The 24,541-nt window shown below is 46.8% G+C and overlaps 2 long non-coding RNA genes across 2 annotated transcripts; one reads left to right on the top strand and one right to left on the bottom strand.

The window, feature by feature from the left end:
- Window positions 1-1,376: 1,376 nt before the first annotated feature.
- LOC139265274 (uncharacterized) lies at window positions 1,377-24,515 on the bottom strand. The gene is made up of 3 exons (XR_011593515.1): window positions 24,429-24,515; window positions 22,667-22,744; window positions 1,377-1,912 (listed from the first exon to the last, which is right to left on the bottom strand). It is a non-coding gene; the product is annotated as an uncharacterized lncRNA (long non-coding RNA).
- LOC139265275 (uncharacterized) lies at window positions 4,743-14,813 on the top strand. Its single transcript, XR_011593516.1, has 3 exons — window positions 4,743-4,796; window positions 11,780-11,906; window positions 14,364-14,813. It is a non-coding gene; the product is annotated as an uncharacterized lncRNA (long non-coding RNA).
- Window positions 24,516-24,541: the final 26 nt, after the last annotated feature.

Consider the following 24,541-nt stretch of genomic DNA (forward strand, 5'->3'; position numbering starts at 1 on the left):
GCCACACAACTTCGCTGAACAGACAATTGGAGTTGTCAAGCAGAACTTCCGATGCCTGGTCCACTCTGGAGGCAGCCTTCAATACTCCCCTCAGCAGGACTCCGAGTTCATTGTCGTGTGCTGCATGCTATAGAACTTAGCCATCAAGAGGGGACAGGCATTGCCGAGCCACCTCAGGAGGAGGAGCACGAAGAAGACAAGGAAGAGGAGCCCGCTGAGGAACCCACACCGCAACCACCACAACCACAGGTGAAGCAGCGACGAGACGTGGTGGCTGCATGAGCCTTACGTCACCAGCTCATCATTGACCGGTTTGCTTGAATGGGGAACAGCAGGTTTGAGCATTGCCTCGCCACTCTATTCTACAATTCTGGCTATTCTACAACTGATTGTGCAAATGAGACACAAGGCAGCATTGTCAAAGGTCACCAACAATTTTTACCAATATTGAACAGATTCAATGGCCCTGAAATTCTGGCCTCCCCGGGTTCGTACGGAGTTCCTACGGACCCGGAAAGGCATCGGAAATGCCAGTTTCCAGGGCACAACGCGCATGCGCTGGAAACCGGCATTTCCAATCTGTCAGGTTTCTGGCTTGACAGGTGGCCGCAGATCGGGAGTAAGGACACTTGTAAGTGAAAATTTCCGATATCTACGCTTACAAATGTCCTCAAAAATCTTGCACCTGAAAAAGCAGGCACATAGCCTACTTTTACAGGCGCAAGTGTTTTAAAAAGCACAAAAACATCTAACAATAAAGTTATTAAAACATATATTATCATTAAAAACCCTCCCCACAACGGTAAGTTTATTTTTAAAAACTTAAAAAAAAACTAATTTCCTGATTTTTTTTTAAGACATTAATAACTAATTTAAATGAATGTCACGTAATTATTTTCTATTTTTTAATCAGTGTTTTGAGTGTTTGGGGCTGTGTTTTGGGTGTTTTGGGTCTATCACAATTATAGTAATAGGAGTTTAGGACCCTGCAGAACTCCTATTACTATGATACCTTACCTAATTGGCTGCCGAGAGCCATGTGAGTCCAGCTCGAGGCCTGCGCACGCGTCGACATGCACGCGCTGCGACTCGCAGTCGAAGGAGGCCACAGCATCAGAAGGTCCAACGTGGGCACCAGCTTAAGGTAGGTGCGTATACGGAATGCTGTCATCCTGATGCATTACACCACCTCCCATTTCCATGGAGCCATTGACTCTCCAACGGGGCTGGGCCTTAGCAACCAGAACACAATGTCAAGGAACAACTTGCTGGCCTGCTTTGACACCGTAACTTTCCCATGGGACAGTGGGGAACACAGAGATTATGGAGGCAGACATGGACTGCATCACTTGCCCAATCTGAAGCAAAGTTTGTGCCTGTGATGCGCCCGAGTCTGCGACATGATCAAGGGCACGCGCCACACTCTCTGGAACTGCACTGTCACTGCTCGAGGCCACCAGCCTCTGTGTGTGGGCAATGATGGCCTCACTGGACTCAGAACTCGCAGTGACAATCTGCGATGCTGCCTCCGCAACAGTCGCACTGAGCTTGTCAATGCTCGCTGGGATCCGTCCCAATTCAGCAATAAGGTCATGGTGCATCACTGCGCTTTCCCTGGACATATCCACCAAGTCCACTTCAATGTCTGCCTGACTTTGCCAAATCACCCTCCAGAGAGCTGGCCTGCGGGGTTCCACCCCGGCACTGTGTTGCTGTATGCCACTGGGACCAGGAACCTCCAAATCCTCAAACCCCGGGAAGTCTGCATCGTCCCCAGAAATATTTAATCCAGAGGGTGCAACTTGTGGGCTCGATTGCTCCACCAGAGTAGTGTCCTCCATTGCCTCGTCATCGTCCACATACCCTGAAGTGGAGGCCTCCCACGAGGGGCGCTGCGCCTCTAGTTGGTCATCTGGAAGTAGAAAACAGCAGACAAGTGGTTAGCAGCAGGGGAGGGGGCATAGCATAGGTTCATTTGAGGACCACCGCAACTCCATAATATCTCACAATGCAGAGTATTGAGTTGCGCGATCCATTTACATATCCTCACTGCCCGAAGGGGTCTCAGCATCACCCCTGGCAACTGTCCGACCTGGAACTACGATGAGGGCAGAGACCCTCTTCTCTATGTCGCTCAGAGGAATTGTTTGAGGCGGACCCCCGCCTGTCCATAGCCGCTCCCTCTTGTTGTGGGAGGGCTTTGACTGCAAAGAGAAAAATAGGAAGGGCTCATAAAGGGTCAGAGAGCTGTGGAATCTGGGACATTGAATAAATTTAAGACAGAAATAGACAGTTTTTTAGACGATAAGGGGATAAGGGGTTATGGGGAGCGGGCGGGGAAGTGGAGCTGAGTCCATGATCAGATCAGCCATGATCTTAATGAATGGCGGAGCAGGCTCGAGGAACCGTATGGCCTACTCCTGTTCCTATTTCTTATGCCTGTCACAGTAGAATAGGTGATATTGTGTGAATGTTCCAGGGGTCTCTATTCAATCTGTTTCGATCTTGTATGTGCTTCGTCAGTATGTATTCGCTAGTTAGAGGCTTCTAACATGGGGGCTGTAAGTGATCTTTCAGAAAGCGATAGGAGCAGTTGAAGTGCATTGCGAGGGACGATGTTAATGATACAAATTATGTGCATAGATCATTAAAAGCCATTGGTTGCCAATGTAAGCCTTCATCTTTGTTATGCATTGTGAAACACACCCCACTGATTGTTGAGAGGGACCAGATACATGAAACACTTCACATAATGTGTGACATTAATGTTACAAGTCATGGAGGCATACATAGATGCAAATGGTACTCACCCTGACGTCTCTTGTGAGGTCATTGAACTTTTTTCGGCACGGTGTGTGCACACTGTCTGCAGCAGACACCTCTGGGCTATCTCCCTCCATATTCTCTTAAACACAGGAGGGAGTGGTCTGCCTTCCCGTGTAAGATGGAGTGAGTCCCATCTCCTCTCCACCGCACTAACTAAGGTTTCATTAGCCTCCTGGCAGAAGTGCCTGGCATGCTGCCTTCCTTCCTGCTCTTCCATCTGAGCAGCAGTGGCTAAAGTGGGCCAGTTTAAATGCACACACGTGCAGGAAGTTGGTGCGCCCTGCATTTGCGTTTGCAACCGGAAAAGAAACCAAGAGGGGGGGGAAAAATTCAATGCGCATGTGCAAAATGGCTGCCTCCTTCAACGCCGAAAGTTTCGGCTCCAGCGCACAAAGTCAGTCATGCAATGCCTGGCTTAACACCAACGCTCCTCCACATCACTTTTTGGCCGAAAATTCACGATGAGGGCGCAAACTTTTGCGCACCGCTGCGATTTGTGCCTCGAAATGCTAAAAGCTGAAAATCCAGCCCTCAGTGTCTGGATCCAAACCAGAAGAATGACCAGTTGAATGAGGTAGCAGAGGGCAGCCAGCACCCATCACCCATGTAACTTCCCCTGCAAGAGTCAGCATCTTTAGGAGAGATGGAGAGAAAACTGGGGGAAAATGTCAAAGGACAGAATAAGCAGCAAATCTTTGGGTGTCTGCTGTGATTAGTCGCCCATAGAACTTGAATTGTTTCACCAGCAATTCCAGGACTGATTAGCACTCACTTCAAAGTTCTTCCTGACACTGTAATGACGATTACAGATCCTGACCTACAATGCACACTTGGTGTAACATCCAAAGTGTCGGCACGACGCGAGAGAAAGAAAAGTATGATTCCTAGTCAGATGTATATTCATTGCTTGTCTGGGTGGTGCTCCCATCTCCTAGCAATACAGTGAACGGAGAAGAGCCATCTTTCCTGATAGTATAGTGAGGGATGCACCCAGGCTCATTAACAGTCCTGGAATTACAACCTTGGATCTGATAATCAGTGTTTGTGGCATGGCCCTCACTGCCACAAGGAGCAGGAAACAAGTCAGCAAGTAGTTAAAAGCAGAGCACCACACTATCTGTGAATCCAATGGGCCAGGGGTTTTCGCCAGGTAATCGGCCAAACTTGCGCAAAAGATTGAAGAATTTCAAGCCAAATTAAGTTCAGTGCAAATCGAGATTCCGCAATCTTTTGCGTTGGTTTAAAAAACATTGCACTAGAAGCTGGCTCCGCCCACAAATTCGGCTACGTCCCCAGGATGAATTAATCACCATGGCAAGTTTCTGCGAATTGGGCCCATTTACGGGCCTTCGAGGAGGCTCTTAAAATTAAGCTGATTTCGGTGCAAGGGCACTAATAGGCGCCTTTTAAAATGTTATTTTCTTTTAATTTACTAAGAAACTAACTACGGTACACCAATGTAACTGGTAAATGGTTCTGTATAGTTTGTTAAAGTATTTTCAATTATTTAAATCAGGTTACTCACTGGTGGTGGACTGGACACTCATTAAAAATGCTTTTTTGTGATAAACCCATCTTTAGCTGTATTAATAAAGCTGCAACAGGTTATCATTCCTAAATATAAGAGGAATATTTTAAAATTAAAAAAAAAATTCAAACAAATTACATTCTAAAACACTGGCTGATGTGCTGGTTCATGGAAGATTTTACATACACCGATAAGCAAATAAGTTTGAGCAGAAACTTGAACAAAAAAAACTTCTAAAAACTAGTGCAATTTTGAACAGAATTTGCACCCGGATCACCAATTGCGTCCAAACCAGAAACTCTTGGCCACTGAGTTTAACATTAGTTTCTTTGTTTTTCTTCCTCATTCTCTTTAGACTGTCGTTGAGCATGAAGCAGAAGTGGATTCCTTCGTTAATGAGCAGCTCTTCAACAAGGAGGAGTTTGACTCAATTCTCCGAGAGGTGAGCTTCCAATAAACTCAGAAAGCAACAAAAGGAACATGGCAGGCATGGGTATAGACATTGGGGGCGAAATTCAGTAGCGTGCGTTTGGGGCGGTAAGCTGTATCTGTTTGAACATTTAGCGCCCGGTGAGATGGGCTGAAAAAATTGTGGGAAATTGAGCACTTTCGCCTCAGAAATGAAGGGAGGCGGTATCCGAGCCATTAATGGCCTCAGTGGGGAGCTGCACCCAATTTCAGCTGACTTTCATTCAGTGATAATCATCCTCCTGCTCATTTCAGTTCTTAAAGGGGATGTCGTTTCAAGCAGCACCTGGTCATTTTCATCATTGCTGGAGTTGACTGAGAACTGGAAGGAATGTCTGCGATGGCTGCTCCAATGCCTTTTAGAAGGGCCACTCGGTTCAATGACCTGGCATTGGAGACATTGGTGGGGGCAGTGGAGAGAAGGAGGGAAACACTGTTCCCTCCATCTGGGAGAAGGCCAACGCCGCAGGTCTTTAGGGCCACGTGGGCAGAGGTGGCCGCGAAGGTGTTGGCCAGCACCGTGATCGTCAGAAGCCCAACACAGTGCGGGAAGAAACTCAACGACCTCAGTCGGGTGATCAAGATGAGTACATGTTTGCACAACTCTTAAATACCAGCCTCGGAGCCTCGGAGCCTCTGTCTGGGCACACACTGCAAACCAGCACTGAACCCAACAGGCAACCACCAACTATCTGAACCTACTTTGTCACAACCTCATTTCACACCTTGCAAACATTCACAGCTATTTAGCAACGGCAGGCATATTTTCCACATACATAACTGGACTCCTACTTATACAGGTTCCTTTCTTTTGCAGGACAAGATGGCACACAACAGAAGGGAGCAGCAGCCGACAGTAAGGGGGGGGCAGGCGGCGAAGCGCAGTGTTGAACTGTGCCAGCTGACTGACCTGGAGGAACGAGTACTGCGGCTCATTGGCCCGCAGGTGGTGGGCGGTGTGTCCGGTGGAGACATCAAAACCGCTGGAGCAACAATGGTAGCTTTACCCCCTCGTCTCATCCCACTTCCCCGTTAAACCAGGAGGACTTATCACTGTCAAGCTCCTCATATTGTCTGCCTTCCTTGCTCCAATCCTGTCCCCCTGCCCTCATCCTAACACGACTCTTGCGCCATTTATGCTTTCAGATAACCATGCAGCAGATGAGCAGCCTGTGACTGAGCCCCACCAACAGTCACGAGGGAGAAAAGGGGGCGAGGGGGAAGAGGAGGAGGAGCCAAGAACTGCATCACTGCTTCTCTCACCCACAGACAACAGCTCAGATACTGGCACTAGGTGGCCCTTAGAGGTTAGCTCAGTACAGGGGTCTGCACTGGGTGATGCACCAGGGCCTAGCGGGCTTCAGCGCGGTCAAGGGGAAAGAGAACCTCGGGAGCCATCTCCCTGGAGAGCGAGTTCGCACGTGGGTTCTGCTGCACAGGACTCAGATGAGGACCTTGATGGGGAAGTATTCACACAAAGGGTGATGGCCATGCACTCCGACATGATAGGTGCAATGGCAGGGGTGCCTGAGAGCCTGTCGGAGGTGGTAAGGAGCTTGGAGGAGTCCGCCTCCCACATTATACACAGCTCTGCGTACACCATGGAGCCTATCATTGCCAGTGTGCAGATGATGGCGGACTTCCAGTGAGACCGTGCGGATGCAGACCTCATTGTGGCACAGGCAGAAGCAACGCAACATCTTGGTGCTGTAATGGTGTCAATAGTTGCTCGCATGGAAGCTCAGTCTGCTCTCATGCAGTCTCAGCTACATGCTACGCAAGCTCTGACTGTTGGGTTCACCACAGTCGACTGGGGATCACAGGGTGTCGCAGCAGCCCAGCAATCTGCACTCCAGCAGATTGGTGGGGATGCTGTGGTGCTGCCCTCGGGGAGTGGCAGTGGGTCAATGGAGCAGGAACCTACTGTCTTCTCTCAGGATGACAGCATTCCTGATTCCACCACTGCCATTCTGCCATTGCACTTCTCACTGGTGGTCATCCAGCCAGCTCAGACTGCTGCCACCCAACCTGAGGAGGTGCAGTCTACAGCTGAGCCTTCCAGGCCCAGAGCTGGTTGAGAGCGTCCTACAAGGCCATCTGTAGCCTCTGGCCCTGACACACAGCAGCCTTCCACCAGCCATGCTGCAGCCACAGGGGACACACTGCAGAGGAATATTAGAACAGGTCAATGAAAGAGGGGATATAGGGAAATGCACAAGGGTGATGATACATTTTATTGTTGTTTGATAAATGTTGATTAGAATGTTTGGTGTTGTTTCTCATTTCAATCTTGGGGCTTTGGTATGGAAGGGCAAATTGATGTGGTGATGGAAATTAGTGGAAACAAGCTCTGATGAGACGGTCGCGGACCTCCCTTGCAGGATCACGATGGACTCGCTGTCTCCTCTGTCGTGGCTCCTGCTCCTCCTCGTCCTCCTGCTGTTGTTCCTCCTCCTGCTTCTCCTGGTGGTCCTCCTTCTGAGATGGTACAGTTATGCCGGTGGCAATGGCTGTGCCCTCATGTAGCAGACGACGACAAAAAGGGACACCTGCTTCGACGAGTACTGGAGGACTCCTCCCAAGCGGTCAAGGCAGCGGAACAGTTGCATCAGCACTCCGACGGTCTGCTCAATTATGTTCCTGGTGGTGGCATGGCTCTCATTGTATGAGTGGTGGGGTTACGGAGGGGTGTCATGAGCCAGGTGGATAGCAGATAGCCCTTGTCTCCAAGCAGCCAGCCGCGAGCTTCATTTGGGGGCTGGAACTGAGCTGGCACACCGGACTGGTACAGGATGAAGGTATCATGGCTGCTGCCAGGATAGCGAGCATTGACAGTGAGTATTCTGCGGATGTGGTCGCAAACCAACTGGACATTCAGTGAGTGGTAGCCTTTGCGGTTATGGAATACCTCAGATTGTGATGCGGTGCCCGCAAAGTGACACGGGTGCAGTCAGTGGCACCCTGAATCATGGGGAACCCCGCTATCCTGGCAAAGCCATATGCACGCTCGTGCTGCTTCTCTCTGCTCATGGGGAAGGAGATGTAGTCCCTCCTACTTCGGTACAGAACATCTGTGATCTTTTGGATGAAACAATGAACAGAAAACTGGGAGATGTCACCCGTTGCTCCCTGGACAGATCCATTGGCGTAGAAATTGAGCATGATGGTGACCTTGACTGCCACTGAGAGAGTCGTCCTCACCCTGATCTGAGGTTCAAGGTCTGGTTGCAGCAGATGGCAGAGCTCTGTGATCATGTCCTTGCTGAAGCGCAGCCTTTGCACACATTGCTCCTCAGTGAAATTGATGTAGGATAACATCTGCCGGAATACCTGGGAGAGTAAGGCTTCCTGTTGCCAGCCCTGTGGCACTTTCTTCCTCTAGCAGCATGTTGCTGTGGTTCTCCCTGGGCTGTTGCCTCTGGTTCTCCCTGGGCTGTTGCCTCTGGTTCTCCCTGGGCTGTTGCCTCTGGTTCTCCCTATATTGCTGTTGCCTCTGGTTCTCCCTATATTGCTGTTGCCTCTGGTTCTCCCTATATTGCTGTTGCCTCTGGTTCTCCCTATATTGCTGTTGCCTCTGGTTCTCCCTATATTGATGTTGCCTCTGGTTCTCCCTATATTGCTGTTGCCTCTGGTTCTCCCTATATTGCTGTTGCCTCTGGTTCTCCCTATATTGCTGTTGCCTCTGGTTCTCCCTATATTGCTGTTGCCTCTGGTTCTCCCTATATTGCTGTTGCCTCTGGTTCTCCCTATATTGCTGTTGCCTCTGGTTCTCCCTATATTGCTGTTGCCTCTGGTTCTCCCTATATTGCTGTTGCCTCTGGTTCTCCCTATATTGCTGTTGCCTCTGGTTCTCCCTATATTGCTGCCTGTCTTTGTCTGTGTCTCTCCCTGTGGCCTGCTCCATGGGCCTCTCCCAGTGGTGCTCCCTCTCTTTGTCTTTGCCTTTCTCTCTCCCTCTCTCGATGCCTTTTCCTCTGTAATTGGCGACGCCTTTGTCTTCATCTAAGCATCTTCTGACAGTGATGTCGGAGCAGGAGGTTGAGTGCCAGAACCGCCCCCATGAAGCGACAGAAATGTTTTAACTTCAAAAATGCCACGAGTTATACAGGGGAAAGGTTAGGATGCGGAAGACTCTTTGAGGTAAAAATAGCTGCTATTGGTCCGCCAGCTACTTTGTCTATCTGTAGGAAAGCAGAAATAAGTAATGGCTGACAGAAAATAGTTTCCAAGCTGGCGCCTTTAGATGACGTGGCTCCACCCGGTTCCCGACTGCAACTCGACGCCTGAAGCTGTCGTTGTCATCGCCAAGTGCTAAGGTAGGATGCGCGAAGCAATTTAAGTTCCGAGGCGGTAAGAGGGCGATGCGCATGCCGATTACATCATCATCGTAGTGCATCCGCAAAACCCCCGTCTAATTCCATGTGGGTCAATGTTTACGCCGTGCCTGGGCGGAAATCATTATGCACCCAGTTAACGAATCTCAGAGGTTCTAGCTCCCGTAGATAAAAGGGGCCATTCCGCCCCCATTCTCTCTCCACATTCTGGGACTGGGTGGTACAGTGGGTCAGACACTGTCTTTCACGCTCATGAATTTGAATTTTCAAAGAGCTCATACAAAGAGCTTAAAAGTTCCTCTATGTAAAATGAGTTTGCTTTCATTGGAAAGCACTTCCTTGTGGGACCAACATCACAAACTGCTCCTCATTTGTCAATCATTTGGTAGAGATTACACAAGGATAGACAGTATAGGGAATTGGGAATTCTGAATGATGTGTCTGAAGGAGAGGCTGTAAGTAAGGGACAGAGGTCTAGACTGCTGCTGATGCCCTGTATATCTAGAATTATCAACAGTTTCATATGGGAGGAATGACTAGACTGAGAGAATTATTTCTCATCTGTATGCAGCATGCCCTTTCCCTCTCATGCAGCTTCTCTGATTCCATGACAGAAACAGGCTGCTGCACCTCTTCAGCCTTCATAAATGATTATCTATTTTCCCCTTAAAAGATATAATGATCTCTGCCTCAAAGACTCTCTGTGGCAAATCATCCCATGCCCCAGTGACCAGCTGAGTAAAGACATTTTTCCTAACCTCTCTCTGCACTCTCCTAGTGACAATTCCAACTTAATCACCTATTGTCCCTGACTCCCCAACTGCAGGAACTAATCGCCCCGTATGCACTCTATTAAAAGCCTTCAGTCATAACAACCTGTGTTTGATCTCCTTTTAGCCTTCTCTGCTCCAATGGAAATAGTCCCACTATCACAAGTCTTTCCTTATAACTAATTTCCCATCTCTAGCATCATCCAGGAAAATCTATCCTGTACGTTCTCTATTTCTTCAATGTCCTTTCTCTAAAGGGGTGCCTAAATCTGCATTCCGTACTCAAACGGTTGCCTAAATAATGCTTTGCAGAAATTTATGATTACTTTTGTTACTCTTTAGTTTTTTATGGCTTTATCCATCTGTACTCACACTTTCAAGGAATGGTGTATTTAAGTCCCTAGGACTCTGTTACCCTCAACCATCAGCATCTTTCCATTGAGTGCATGATCCCATTCTTTGTTTTTCAATCAAAATGCATCTCCTCTCATTTTTGCACATGAAGTTGCATCGGTCCATTCTTCTAATCTCTCTATGTCCTCCTGAAATGTTGGTCCTGAAATCCCGGTTCCTTCTTCCCGCGGGCGTTCGACTCAATTCTCGAGAAAAGATGCGCACTTACCTGTTCCTGCTGCGCACACCAGCAATCCCGGTCCTGAGGCCTCCTCTCCCTGCGCATCGGACGTAGAGCTGGAGCTGGAGCCAATCCAGGTAAAGTATTTTCTCATTCATTATAATGGGAACTCCTTAAGTAGGAGTTCTCATTATTATGATTGAGAAACATCCCCCCAAACACCAAAACACCAATAAAAAAAATAGAAAAAATATATCACATATTTAACATTAATTTAGATTAAAGTTAATAAATGTCTTAGAAAAAGTATATATTTTTCCGATTTTTCAAAAAGTTTTAAAATTATGGTTTAAAATAAACTTATCTTAGTGGGCAGGGTTTTTAACATTAAAATGTGTTTTTTTAATTTTATTTTTATATGTTTTTGTATGTTTTAAAACTGTTACGCTGGTAAAAGTAGGCTATGCGCCTGCTTTTACCAGGCGCAAGAGTTTTAAGGACATCTGTCAAGCTAAAACTTGACAGATCGGAAAACTGACTTTTGCAATGCATTCCCGGGTCCGTACACTCTCCGTACGGACCCGGGGAGGCCGGGATTTCAGGGCCGTTACATTTCTCCTCGCTTTTTGTCAAAGTTAATAAATGTCTTAGAAAAAATATATATTTTTCCGATTTTTCAAAAAGTTTTTTAGTTATGGTTTAAAATAAACTTACCTTAATGGGCAGGGTTTTTAACATTAAAATGTGTTTTTTTAATTTTATTTTTATGTTTTTGTATATTTTAAAACTCTTACGCTGGTAAAAGTAGGCTATGCGCCTGCTTTTACCAGCCCCCGCCCCATCAGTAGCTTTCAATATCGTGTTCTCTGTGCCCAAGTCCAAATCATTTGTTCGGTGTCTATTCTTTGTTCCGACTATTGTTGTTTGGAGTCCATTCCTCATTTCGACAGTTAGTTGTTCGCTGCCTGTTCCTCAAACCACTGCATTTCTTTCTTTTTGTGCTCTCTAATCTCATTTCATGTCTCTTCATATTAAACCTGTGTCTAGTTTTGTGCAATCCAAGTCAGACAGCTGCTTCCATCTGCATTGCACGTGCCTATTAACATTTTCCAGACCAGAATTGTGCCCTCCTTCCACCCTCTTTCCCAGTCACTGACCATTTCCTTTCCCTGACCCTGGGCTGCCCTTTTCCCTGACACTGACCTGCGAATGATCACACGGTCAGGTGCGGCAAAAGTGCAAACCGATACTTGTAACTTTGTTCTTTGCTTTGTCGTAGGGCTCGATTGACGGCATCTTGCAGTGGGCTCTGCAAAACATCCCCCGGCCCTTGTCTGAGACCCCTGGCCTTATTCATTAATGGAGGCCATCTTCGGTGGAGAAGCTGACCTAACCTGAGTAGAAAGGTGCGGTGTGCAAAATCTTGTAGGTTTAGGAATAACAGTTGGTGAAACAACAGCTGATGGCTGATCTGATATGGTGCGTCCGAGACTGGTAGATATAGGTTCATGTCGGTCGATGTATTGCCCTCCCAAACCCATGGGCACTGAAGGCAACTGGGGTGGCCATTGCTAAAGGAGCTAAAGATGGTTGGGCTCAGATGCAGGAAAATCAGCCATTTTCCCTAGCTTTCCCCCTACCTGTCGTCATTTCTAGGGGGCTAGCAGTCATGAGTCGAGCAGCCGAGTTCCTTGGTTGGGAGATGGGGATGAAAATTTCTGGCAGTGCTCAAAGGAACAAGAATCTGTTGGTTGGTCTCCCAGCTCCATTTTCCTCCTCCGTCCCCCACCCAATGACTCATTTTTTGGGCGGTATGGCAGAGGAAAATCCAGGCCAAACGCTTCGCCTATACTGTGGCACTGGACCTCACCATAACTGGGGCAGTGCTGCTCAGTCTAACTGCCCATTGTCACTGGTTGATACTGTACTGTGGCACTGGGCGCTCGATGCCTCTGGTGATTGTGATTGGTGACACTACTTTATTCAGTGTTTGATGGAGCAGAGAGCATGAATGCTGGTATCAAATTAGGGAGAATGACAATCTCTGAGTAAGAATACAGGAGATTGTTGGAGTTTACTGAAAGGTTTGTAGAGTGGTCAAACGGGCAGCAAAAGCAGAGAAATGCAAAGTAGCAAATATTGGGGCAACGAATAATGAAATGAAGTATGAAGAAAGGCTCAGAAACTTGGAATGTTTTTCATTAGAACAAAGAAGGTTAAGAATTGATCGTATAATTTTCAAAATGTTGAAAGATTTTGAGAGGATAAATGGTGATAGACTATTTGCAGTGGTTGGTGAACTGTGGGGCGCTGACTGGATTATCATTTCAAGGGGGAGTTAGAAGAATTTATTTCACACAGAGGGTTATCAGAACATGGTTTGCTTTACCTCAAATGACGATTGAGGTAGAGGCTGCAATATCATTGAAAAGGAAATTGAATTAAGTATTTGAAAAGGAAAAATATTAAAGGATAGAAGAAGAGGACAAAGAAATAGGTGGGCGAGAACAACAGAATTACAAAACACTGATTTCTATGGTATTTGATTAAAAATATTGACCATAAATTCCGAGCAGCCTTCCCAGATACAAACACTTTTCTATTTCAGGCCCTCGTGTCAACAACAAGGAGCAGGGCGGGTTAGATACAGAGTAAAGCTCCCTCTACACTGTCCCATCAAACACTCCCAGGGCAGGTACAGCGCAGGTTAGATACAGAGTAAAGCTCCCTTTACACTGTCCCATCAAACACTCCCAGGGCTGGTACAGCATGAGTTAGATACAGAGTAAAGCTCCCTCTACCCTGTCCCATCAAACACTCCCAGGGCCGGTACAGCACGGGTTAGATACAGAGTAAAGCTCCCTCTACACTGTCCCAAACACCCCCAGGGCAGGTACAGCACGGGTTAGATACAGAGTAAAGCTCCCTCTACACTGTCCCAACAAACGCAACAGGGTCAGTTACAGCAGCTTAGAGATATAGTAAAGCTCCCTCCCTACACTGTCCCATCAAACGTGATCAGGTCATATACAGCATGGAGTAGATATAGTCAAGCCTTCTCGACTGTCCCAGCTACTCCCAGAGCAGATATAGAATTGGTTAGATACAAAGTAAAGCTCCATCTACACTATCCCATCAAACACTCCCAGAGAAGATACAACATGAATTGGCTACAGAGTAAAGCTTCTTCTGCAGTGTCCCTTCAATCTATCCAAACAGGGTTGCACTAGAATTTTACATATCCTTACAGTTAGTGAGTGGAAATTTAATCCCATGAGTGTGGAGTAGAGGTAAAAGGGCAGTGTCTGACCCACTGTACCACCCAGTCCCAGAGTGTGAAAGGACAGTGTGTGACCCACTGTACCACCCAGTCCCAGAGTGTGAAAGGACAGTGTGTGACCCACTGTACCACCCAGTCACAGAGTGTGAAAAGACAGTGTGTGACCCACTGTACCACCCAGTCCCAGAGTGTGAAAGGACAGTGTCTGACCCACTGTACCACCCAGTCCCAGAGTGTGAAAGGACAGTGTGTGACCCACTGTACCACCCAGTCCCAGAGTGTGAAAGGACAGTGTGTGACCCACTGTACCACCCAGTCCCAGAGTGTGAAAGGACAGCGTGTGACCCACTGTACCACCCAGTCCCAGAGTGTGAAAGGACAGCGTGTGACCCACTGTACCACCCAGTCCCAGAGTGTGAAAGGACAGTGTCTGACCCACTGTACCACCCAGTCCCAGAGTGTGAAAGGACAGTGTCTGACCCACTGATTGTCTCACTAATTCCCTTTGATCAGCTCTACCTGTTATTATGATTGTATCTTGAAAATGTCATATCCTAACTTTTATCATTTTTTTCTGATGTAGCTGCACCTGTACTGAAGAAGAACAAGCAAAACATTATTCTGCCAGTGGGGGAAATGCCTGCAGCTCTTGATCAAAGACAAGCCCAATGATTGCCTTAGATTCTGAATTATTACCTGTCCTGTACACAGCCATTCAAAGGGAAACTGCATTGAATTGAATTTTGCACAGCATTCAGTTATAAGCCACATGGTCAGAGAGACGTCTTTTAGAGTCACATCATGAATATTTGCTCCAGTCAAACAGTTATTTGCTCTCCCCTCTTCATTGTCTAACTCTGTTATTACAGGAAAGGTTCTGCACAAAGTGGCTGGTCTCACCTTACTGATATGATTGACTTTAGCATAGAAAAACATCTGAAGGAGCTTCACAGAGGATTCAAGGGACAGGCGCTGAGGGCTGGATTTTCTCGATCCCGCCCTGCAAGCTCAGGTGTGGCCTCCATCCGCTGACCCTGCCATTACCCTGGCCTAGGAGGGGGAGGTGACAAAAACCTTGGTGGAAGTGGTGGATTTCAAGGAGGTTTTTAAAGCAGGAGGGTGAAGAGGAGAGGCAGTTGCAGAGTAGGGCCAAGGTATCCGAGAGCTCTGACACCTATGGTAGATGCACAGGAGTCCAAAATAGAGGATGTGGGAGGAGGCATGGGGCGAAAGAAGGTTGCAGAGTTAGGGTGATGTCGTAGGCTGTGGAAGGATTCGTAGATTTTTAATTTGATTTGTTGGGAACTGGAGCCCGTGTACGTTAGTGATGAGGACTTGGGGTGGGGGTCAGATGTGGTGGGGGGTGGTGGGGATAGAATATGCAGGTTGGATGGTGCAGGTTGGGAGCTGAACAACAATTCTTTGAACAAGTTGGAGCTCATGGGGGTGGAGGTGATGAAAGCTCAGATAAGTGTTTTCGTGACCTTGGAGGTGAGGCAAGGGCAGGAGTGGGTGATGTTGCAATGGAGGAAGCAAGTGGTCTTGGTGATGGTAAGAATATGGGGTTTGAAGCTCATTGAGGTGTGTATTGTCTGGTTCAGCCTGAACAAGCAGCTAGAAAGAGAACTGGAGGCAGTGGCAATGGAATAATGTTCATGGCAGAAACTGAGAAGAATGGCTTTGCATTCCTGAGGTTCAGTGCAGGAACTTTTGATTCGTTCATGACTGACTGCACAGAGGTGGCCGGGGAGAATGGATGGAGGTAAAACTGGGTGCTGTCAGCAATACATATGGATGGAAGGTTGGAGCATGTTGTGGAGGTTGGAAGGAAGGACCGAGTTTGAGAAACGATTTGAAAATGACAAAGAGTTTGAAATTGATGAGCAGCGACCTTCTGTGCTTCCCTCTCCTCCCTTTACTCAGCATCGGTGGCAGAGGCTACAGCAACCTGGGACTGCCACCATGTAATTCCTTTCCTAAAGCCCTCTGCCCCTCCATCTCTCTTCCCTCCTTAAAACTAGTCTCTTTGACTAACCCGTCTTAATCTCTCCCTTTCTGGGTCAGTATCCATTGTCCTTATGCTTATCTGTGAAGTTTTGGGACATTTTATGTTAAAGACACTAGTTGCTGTAGTTGTTACAGATGCAACCAGACCCAAGTGATCTTACACTCTGGGGGGGATATTGGGGAGAGAGCAGGTCCAAGCACCCTGCACAGACCTGAGTCACCGAACATCACTCGGAAGGTTTTGCAAGAATGTATGCACGTCAATTCTTTGTCGCACACAGTGAAGAGGTGATTGTAATGCTCTGAAAGGTGGTTTTGACTGAATGTTAGGGAAAGGGTCCCAGTAATTAAGCAGGAATATTCTGTGATTCATTTTGCATTTCATATATATATTTTGATTATGTGTTTGCAGTTACCAGCAATGAATAAATCTAGGTTTGCTAGGAGCAGGTGAGAGCTAGAGGTCCTATTTAAAGTAGATTGGATGTACCTGTTCTGCGATTACGGGTGTTATCACATTTTTGTAAAAAAAGGGAAAAAAGGAATAACAGATTTGTTGAATCTCATTTAATTTCAGACTGTTTAATAAATAATTTTGAGCGCAGTATATGTTATGTTTCTGGGTCATTTCTACCCGACTTATTTTTCAACCTCTGCCTGACTTGGAGATACGGCTGTCCAGGTCACATAACTGTCTGGATGGTACCGAAATAGGCAGCATCTGAAATAAGTAAAGGAGGAGGGGTAGGATATTGTGTTCACCCTACTATAGTGTCAGCCATGGCTCAATTGGTAACATTCTCAACTCTGAGTCAGAAGGTTGTAGGTTTAAGTCCATTTCCAGAGACTTGAGCACATAATCCAGGCCTACATCCCACTGCCACCCCTGTTATGCACTGTTGGAGGTGTCGTCTTTTGGCTGACATGTTAAACCAAGGCCCTGCCTGCCCTCTTAGAAAGAAAGACTTGCATTTATATAGCGCCTTTCACGACCACAGGATGTCCCAAAGCGCTTTACAGCCAATGAAGTACTTTTTGAAGTGTCATCTGTTGCAACGTAAAGATCCCACGGCACAATTTCAAAGAACAGCAGAGGAGTTATCCCTGGTATTCTAGCCAATATTTATCCCTCAATCAGCATCACCAAAAAACATATTATTTGGTAATTATCTCATTGCTGTTTGTGGGACATTGCTGTGCACAAATTGGCTGCCACATTTCCTACATTATTAAATTGACTACACTTGAAAAAGACTTCATTGGCTGTAAAGCGTTTTAGAATGTTCTGAAGCCATGAAAAAGTGCCATAAAAATAAAAGTATTTTTTTTCAATCCAGGAGTGACAGGCAGGTTTTTCATCTGGTTAGGAGGAGCGAAAATTCCTTTTGTAAAAAATGGCATGTTTCACTGAGACAAGTAGAGCAAAGTATCTAAACCCAGGCCCTGAACATACAAATTTCACCTCCCCCAGCATGACTAATTCTTCTCTCTCCAGATGAATCACTCTCTCCAGAACCTTGTAATATTTTCAGACATCAGGAGAGCCAACCCCCAGAACTCTTCCTTCATTCCCCAACAGTCTCCTGTGCACTATGCACATTAAGTTAATCTAGGGGTTAAGTCATGGCAGGAAAGCTCGGGCACGTGTTATGCTCTTCCTGTACGATGTGGGAAGTCAGGGACGCTTCTGGTGTCCCTGACGACTACGTGTGCAGGAAGTGTATCCGGCTGCAGCTCCTGATGGACCGCATTGCGGCACTGGAGCTGTGTGTGGATTCACTCTGGAGCATGCATGATTCTGAGAATGACATGAATAGCACGTTTAGTGAGTTGGTCTTACCGCAGATAAAGGGTACACAGCCAGATAGGGAATGGGTAACCAACAGGAAGAGCAGTGCAAGGAAGGTAGTGCAGTGGTCCCCTGCGGTAATCCTCCTGCAAAACAGATACACCACTTTGGGTCCTGTTGGGGGGATGACTCAATAGGGGAGGGCAGCAGCAGCCAAGTTCATGGCACCGTGGATGGCTCTGATGCACAGGAGGGCAGGAAAAAGAGTGGGAGAGCTATAGTGATAGGGGATTCAATTGTAAGGAGAATAGATAGACGTTTCTGCAGCCGCAACCAAGACTCCAGGATGGTATGTTGCCTCCCTGGTGCAAGGGTCAAGGATGTCTCGGAGCGGTTGCAGGGCATTCTGAAAAGGGAGGGTGAACAGCCAGTTGTCGTGGTGCATATAGGTACCAACGATATAAGTAAAAAACGGGATGAGGTCCTACAAGACGAATTTAGGGAGCCAGGAGCTAAATTAAAAAGTAGGACCTCAAAAGTAGTAATCTCAGGATTGCTACCAGTGCCACATGCTTGTCAGAGTAGGAATCGCAGGATAGCTCAGATGAATACGTGACTTGAGGAGTGGTGCAGAAGGGAGGGATTCAAATTCCTGGGACATTGGAACCGGTTCTGGGGGAGGTGGGTCCAATACAAACCGGACAGTTTGCACGTGGGCAGGACCGGAACTAATGTCTTAGGGGGAGTGTTTGCTAGTGCTGTTGGGGAGGAATTAGACTAATATGGCAGGGGGATGGGAACCTATACAGGGAGACAGAGGAAAGTAGAATTGGGACAGAAGCAAAAGATAGAAAGAAGAAAAGTAAAAGTGGAGGGTAGAGAAACCTAAGGCAAAAAGCAAAAAGGGCCACATTACAGCAAAATTCTAAAGAGGCAAAGTGTGTTAAAAAGACAAACCTGAAGGCTCTGTGCCTCAATGCGAGGGGTATTCGGAATAAGGTGGATGAATTAACTGTGCAGATAGCAGTTAACGGGTATGATGTAATTGGCATCACGGAGACATGGCTCCAGGGTGGCCAAGGCTGAGAACTCAACATCCAGAGGTATTCAACATTTAGGAAGGATAGACAGAAAGGAAAAGGAGGCGGGGTGGCATTGCTGGTTAAAGAGGAAATTAATGCAATAGTAAGAAAGGACATTAGCTTGGATGATGTGGAATCGGTATGGGTGGAGCTACGGAATACCAACGTGCAGAAAACGCTAGTGGGAGTTGTGTACAGACCACCAAACAGTAGCAGTAAGGTTGGGGACAGCATCAAACAAGAAATTAGGGATGTATACAATAAAGGTACAGCAGTTATCATGGGTGACTTTAATCTACATATTGATTGGGCTAACCAAACTGGTAGCAATGCGGTGGAGGAGGATTTCCTGGAGTGTATTAGGGATGGTTTTCTAGACCAATATGTCGAGGAACCAACCAGGGAGCTGGCCATCCGAGACTGGGTGATGTGTAATGAGAAAGGACTAATTAGCAATCTTGTTGAGTGGGACCCCTTGGGGAAAAGTGACCATAACATGGTGAATTCTTTATTAGGATGGAGAGTGACACAGTTAATTCAGAAACTAGGGTCCTGAACTTAAGGAAAGGTAACTTCGATCGCTTGAGGCGTGAATTGGCTAGAATAGACTGGCAAATGATACTTAAAGGGTTGACAGTGGATAGGCAATGGCAAACATTTAAAGATCACATGGATGAACTTCGACAATTGTACATCCCTGGAGTAAAAATAAAACGGGGAAGTTGGCTCAATCGTGGCTAAGAAGGGAAATTAAGGATAGTGTTAAATCCAAGCAAGAAGCATATAAATTGGCCAGAAAACGCAGCAAACCCGAGGACTGGGAGAAATTTAGAATTCAGCAGGAGGAGGACAAAGGGTTTAATTAGGAGGGGGAAAATAGAGTATGAGAGGAAGCTTGCTGGGAACATAAAAACTGACTGCAAAAGCTTCTATAGATATATGAAGAGAAAAAGATTAGTGAAGACAAACGTAGATCCCTTGCAGTCAGATTCAGGTGAATTTATAACGGGGAACAAAGAACTGGCAGACCAGCTGAACAAATACTTTGGTTCTGTCTTCACGAAGGAAGACACGAATAGCCTTCCGGAAATTCTAGGGGACAGAGAATCTAGCGAGAAGGAGGAACTGAAGGAAATCCTTATTAGTCAGGAAATTGTGTTAGGGAAATTGATGGGATTAAATGCCGATAAATCCCCAGGGCCTGGTAGTCTGCATCCCAGAGTACGTAAGGAAGTGGCCCTAGAAATAGTGGATGCATTGGTGATCATTTTCCAACAATCTATCGACTCTGGATCAGTTCCTATGGACTGGAGGGTAGCTAATGTAACACCACTTTTTAAAAAAGGAGGGAGGGAGAAAATGTATAATTATAAACCGGTTAGCCTGACATCAGTAGTGGGGAAATTGTTGGAATCAATTATTAAAGATGAAATAGCAGCGCATTTGGAAAGCAGTGACAGGATCGGTCCAAGTCAGCATGGATTTATGAAAGGGAAATTATGCTTGACAAATCTTCTGGAATTTTTTGAGGATGTAACTAGCAGAGTGGGCAAGGGACAACCAGTGGATGTGGTGTATTTGGACATTCAAATGCTTTTGACAAGGTCCCACACAAGAGATTGGTGTGCAAAATTAAAGCACATGGTATTGGGGGTAATGTACTGAAGTGGAGAGAGAACTGGTTGTCTGACAGGAAGCAGAGAGTCGGGATAAACGGGTCCTTTTCAGAATGGCAGGTAGTGACTAGTGAGGTGACGCAGGGCTCAGTGCTGGGACCCCAGCTATTTATAATATACATTAATGTTTTAGATGAAGGAATTGAGTGTAATATCTCCAAGTTTGCAGATGACACTAAGCTGGGTGGCGGTGTGAGCTGCGAGGAGGATGCTAAGAGGCTGCAGGGTGACTTGGACAGGTTAGGTGAGTGGGCAAATGCATGGAGATAAAGTATAATGTGGATAAATGTGAGGTTATCCACTTTGGGGCAAAAACACGAAGGCAGAATATTATCTGAATGGCGGCAGATTAGGAAAAGGGGAGGTGCAACGAGATCTGGGTGTCATGGTACATCAGTCATTGAAAGTTGGCATTCAGGTACAGCAGGCGGTGAAGGCGGCAAATGGTATGTTGGCCTTCATAGCTAGGGGATTTGAGTATAGGAACAGGGAGGTCTTCCTGCAGTTGTACAGGGCCTTGGTGAGGCCTCACCTGGAATATTGTGTTCAGTTTTGGTCTCCTAATCTGAGGAAGGACGTTTAGAAGGATGAGAGGGGATCTCATGGAAAGATATAAAATTCTGACAGGACTGGACTGGACTGGACTTAGATGCAGGAAGAATGTTCCCGATGTTGGGGAAGTCCAAAACCAGGGGACACAGTCTAAGGATAAGGGGTATGCCATTTAGAACTGAGATGAGGAGAAACTTCTTCACTAAGAGATTTCTTAACCTGTGGAATTCCCTACCACAGAGAATTGTTGATGCCAGTTCATTGGATATATTCAAGAGGGAGTTACATATGGCCCTTAGGGCTAAAGCGATCAAAGGGTGTGGAGAGAAAGCAGGAAAGGGGTACTGAGGTGAATGATCAGCCATGATCGTAATGAATGGTGGTGCAGGCTGGAAGGGCCGAATGGCCTACTCCTGCACCTATTTTCTATGTTTCCTAAATGTTGAATACCCCTGGATGCTGAGTTCCCAGCCTTGGTCACCCTGGAGCCATGTCTCCGTGATGCCAATTTCATCATACCTGTTAACTGCTATCTGCGCAGTTAAGCCGTCCACCTTAGTCCGAATACTCCTCGCGTTGAGGCACAGAGCCTTCAGGCTTGTCTTTCTAACACACTTTGTCCCTTTAGAATTTTGCTGTAATGTGGCCCTTTTTGCCTTAGGTTTCTCTGCCCTCCACTTTTACTTTTCTTCTTTCTATCTTTTGCTTCTGCCCCCATTCTACTTCCCTCTGTCTCCCTGCATAGGTTCCCACACCCCTGCCATATTAGTTTAACTCCTCTCCAACAGCACTAGCAAACACTCCCGTTAGGACATTGGTTCCGGTCCTGCCCAGGTGCACACCGTCCGGTTTGTACTGGTCCCACCTCCCCCAGAACCGGTTCCAATGTCCCAGGAATTTGAATTCCTCCCTGCTGCACCACTCCTCAAGCCATGTATTCATCTGAGCTATCCTGCGATTCCTACTCTGACAAGCATGTGGCACTGGTAGCAATCCTGAGATTACTACTTTTGAGGTCCTACTTTTTAATTTAGCTCCTAGCTCCCTAAATTCGTTTTGTAGGACCTCACCCTTTTTTTACCTATATCGTTTGTACCTATATGCACGACAACTGGCTGTTCACCCTCCCTTTTCAGAATGCCCTGCACCCGCTCCGAGACATCCTTGACCCTTGCGCCAGGGAGTCAACATACCATCCTGGAGTCTCGGTTGCGGCCGCAGAAACATCTATCTATTCCCCTTACAATTGAATCCCCTATCACTGTAGCTCTCCCACTCTTTTTCCTGCCCTCCTGTGCAGCAGAGCCACCCACGGTGCCATGAACCTGGCTGCTGCTGCCGTCCCCTGATGGGTCATCCCCCTCAAAGTGGTGTATCTGTTTTGCAGGGGGATGACCGCAGGGGATCCCTGCACTACCTTCCTTGCACTGCTCTTCCTGTTGGTCATCCATTCCCTAGCTGGCTGTGTACCATTTCCTGCGGTAAGACCAACTCACCAAACGTGCTATTCACGTCATTCTCAGCATCATGCATGCTCACGAGTGAATCCACCACCAGCTCCAGTGCCGCAATGCGGTCCGTCAGGAGCTGCAGCTGGATACACTTCCTGCACACGTAGTCATCAAGGACACTGGAAGCATCCCTGACTTCCCACATTGTACAGGAGGAGCATAACACGTGTCTGATCTCTCCTGCCATGACTTAACCCCTAGATCAACTTAATTTTGCAACATCAAGACTAAAAGGTTACTTACTGATAAAGAAAAGAAAAACTACTTACCAACCACTTACTCCCTTGGCTGTGATGTGACCTTTCGATTTCTTTCAACTTCTTTTTTGCCTTCTCTCCCAGCTGCAGCTGCAGCAGGAAATTAAAAAACAGAAAATAGACAGCTTTGCTGCATTTAATGTACTAAAACAGCCTTAGGTGCTTCATAGCATCATTAACAAACCGACGCTGCTGGTGGGCCTCTTGTAGGCAGATCGCCTGGCGCGCCGCCTCCCGACTCCCCGCTCGCCTCTCCGACGCTTCTAATTAGCCATGGATGGTTATCCTTTCTCTTACAGTCTTTCCTTCTCATTGGGATATATTTTTGTTGCAAATTATGAAATATCTCCTTAAATGTCTGCCACTGTTCATCAACCATCCCATTCTTTAGTCTATTTTCCCAGTCCACTTTCGCCAACTCTGCCCTCATATCTTTGTAGCCTCCTTTATTTAAGTTTAGGACCCTGGTTTGAGAACCAACTTTCTCATCCTCCAAGTCAATTTGAAATTCAACCATGTTATGGTCACTCATTCCTGGAGGATCTTTTACTATGAGATCATTTATTAATTCTGCCTCATTACACAGTATTAGATCTAAGATAGCCTGCTCTCCGGTTGGTTCCGCAACATACTGATCAAGGAAACTATCCCGGATACACTCTATGAACTCTTCCTCAAGGCTAGCCTGGCCAATTTGCTTTGTTCAATCAATATGAAGGTTAAAATCACGCATGATTATTGCTGTTCCTTTATTACAAGCCTCCATTATTTCTTGATTTAAACTCCGCCCAACAGCGTAGTTACTGTTAGGAGGCCTATAGTGACTTTTTCCCTTTATTATTACTTATCTCCACCCAAACTGATTCAACATCTTGATCCTCTGAGCCAATATCATTTCTCACGAATGCACTGATTTCATCCTTTATTAACAGTGCTACCTCACCTTTTTTCCTTTCTGTCTGTCCTTCCGAATTGTCAAATACCCCTGAATATTTAGTTCCCAGTCCTGGTCACCTTGCAACCATGTCTCTGTAATGGCCATCAGATCATACCCATTTGTATCTATTTGTGCCGTCAACTCATCTATTTTGTTACGAATGCTACATGCATTTAGACAAAGAGCTTTTAAATTTGTTTTTTTACCATTTTTTCCTGCTCGTTTCCTCTGTCCTTCAAATTGACTCTACATTTTTGCTTTCCAATTCCAGCTTTACTCCCCTCCCTACTGAAGCTATTCTCAGGTTCTCATCCCCCTGCCAAACTAGTTTAAACCCTCCCCAACAGCAGTAGCAAACCGCGCCCCCCCGTGCCCCTCCATGAGGATATTGGCCCCGGCTCTGTTGAGGTGCAATCCGTCCGGCTTGCACAGGTCCCACCTCCCCCAGAAGCAGTCCCAATGCCTCAGGAATCTTAAACCTGCCCTCCTTCACCATCTCTCCAGCCACGTAGTCATCAGTTCGCTCCTCCTATTTCTGTACTCACTTGCTTGTGGCACCGGGAGTAATCCGGAGATTACTACCTTTGAGGTTCTGCTTTTTAATCTCTCTCCTCGCTCCCTAAACACTGCCCGCAGGATTTCATTCCTCTTTCTACCTATGACATTGGCACCGCTATGCACTACGACCTCTGGCTGTCCACCCTCTCCCCCCAGAATGTCCTGCAGCCACTCGGTGACATCCTTGACCCTGGCACCAGGGAGGCAACATACCATCCTGGAGTTACATCTGCGGCCGCAGAAACGCCCGTCTGCTCCCCTGACTATTGAATCCCCTACCTGTAATAGTTTCACTGATGATTGTGGTGATGATTTTACTGATTGCTGCAAGTCTTCAACATTCAGTGATGGAAGCCAGGGTGAGCTCTGAATTTGACGGTTCTGCGCATGCT

This window comes from Pristiophorus japonicus, chromosome 6 (genome assembly GCF_044704955.1).
Source record: "Pristiophorus japonicus isolate sPriJap1 chromosome 6, sPriJap1.hap1, whole genome shotgun sequence".
NCBI lineage: Eukaryota > Metazoa > Chordata > Chondrichthyes > Pristiophoridae > Pristiophorus > Pristiophorus japonicus.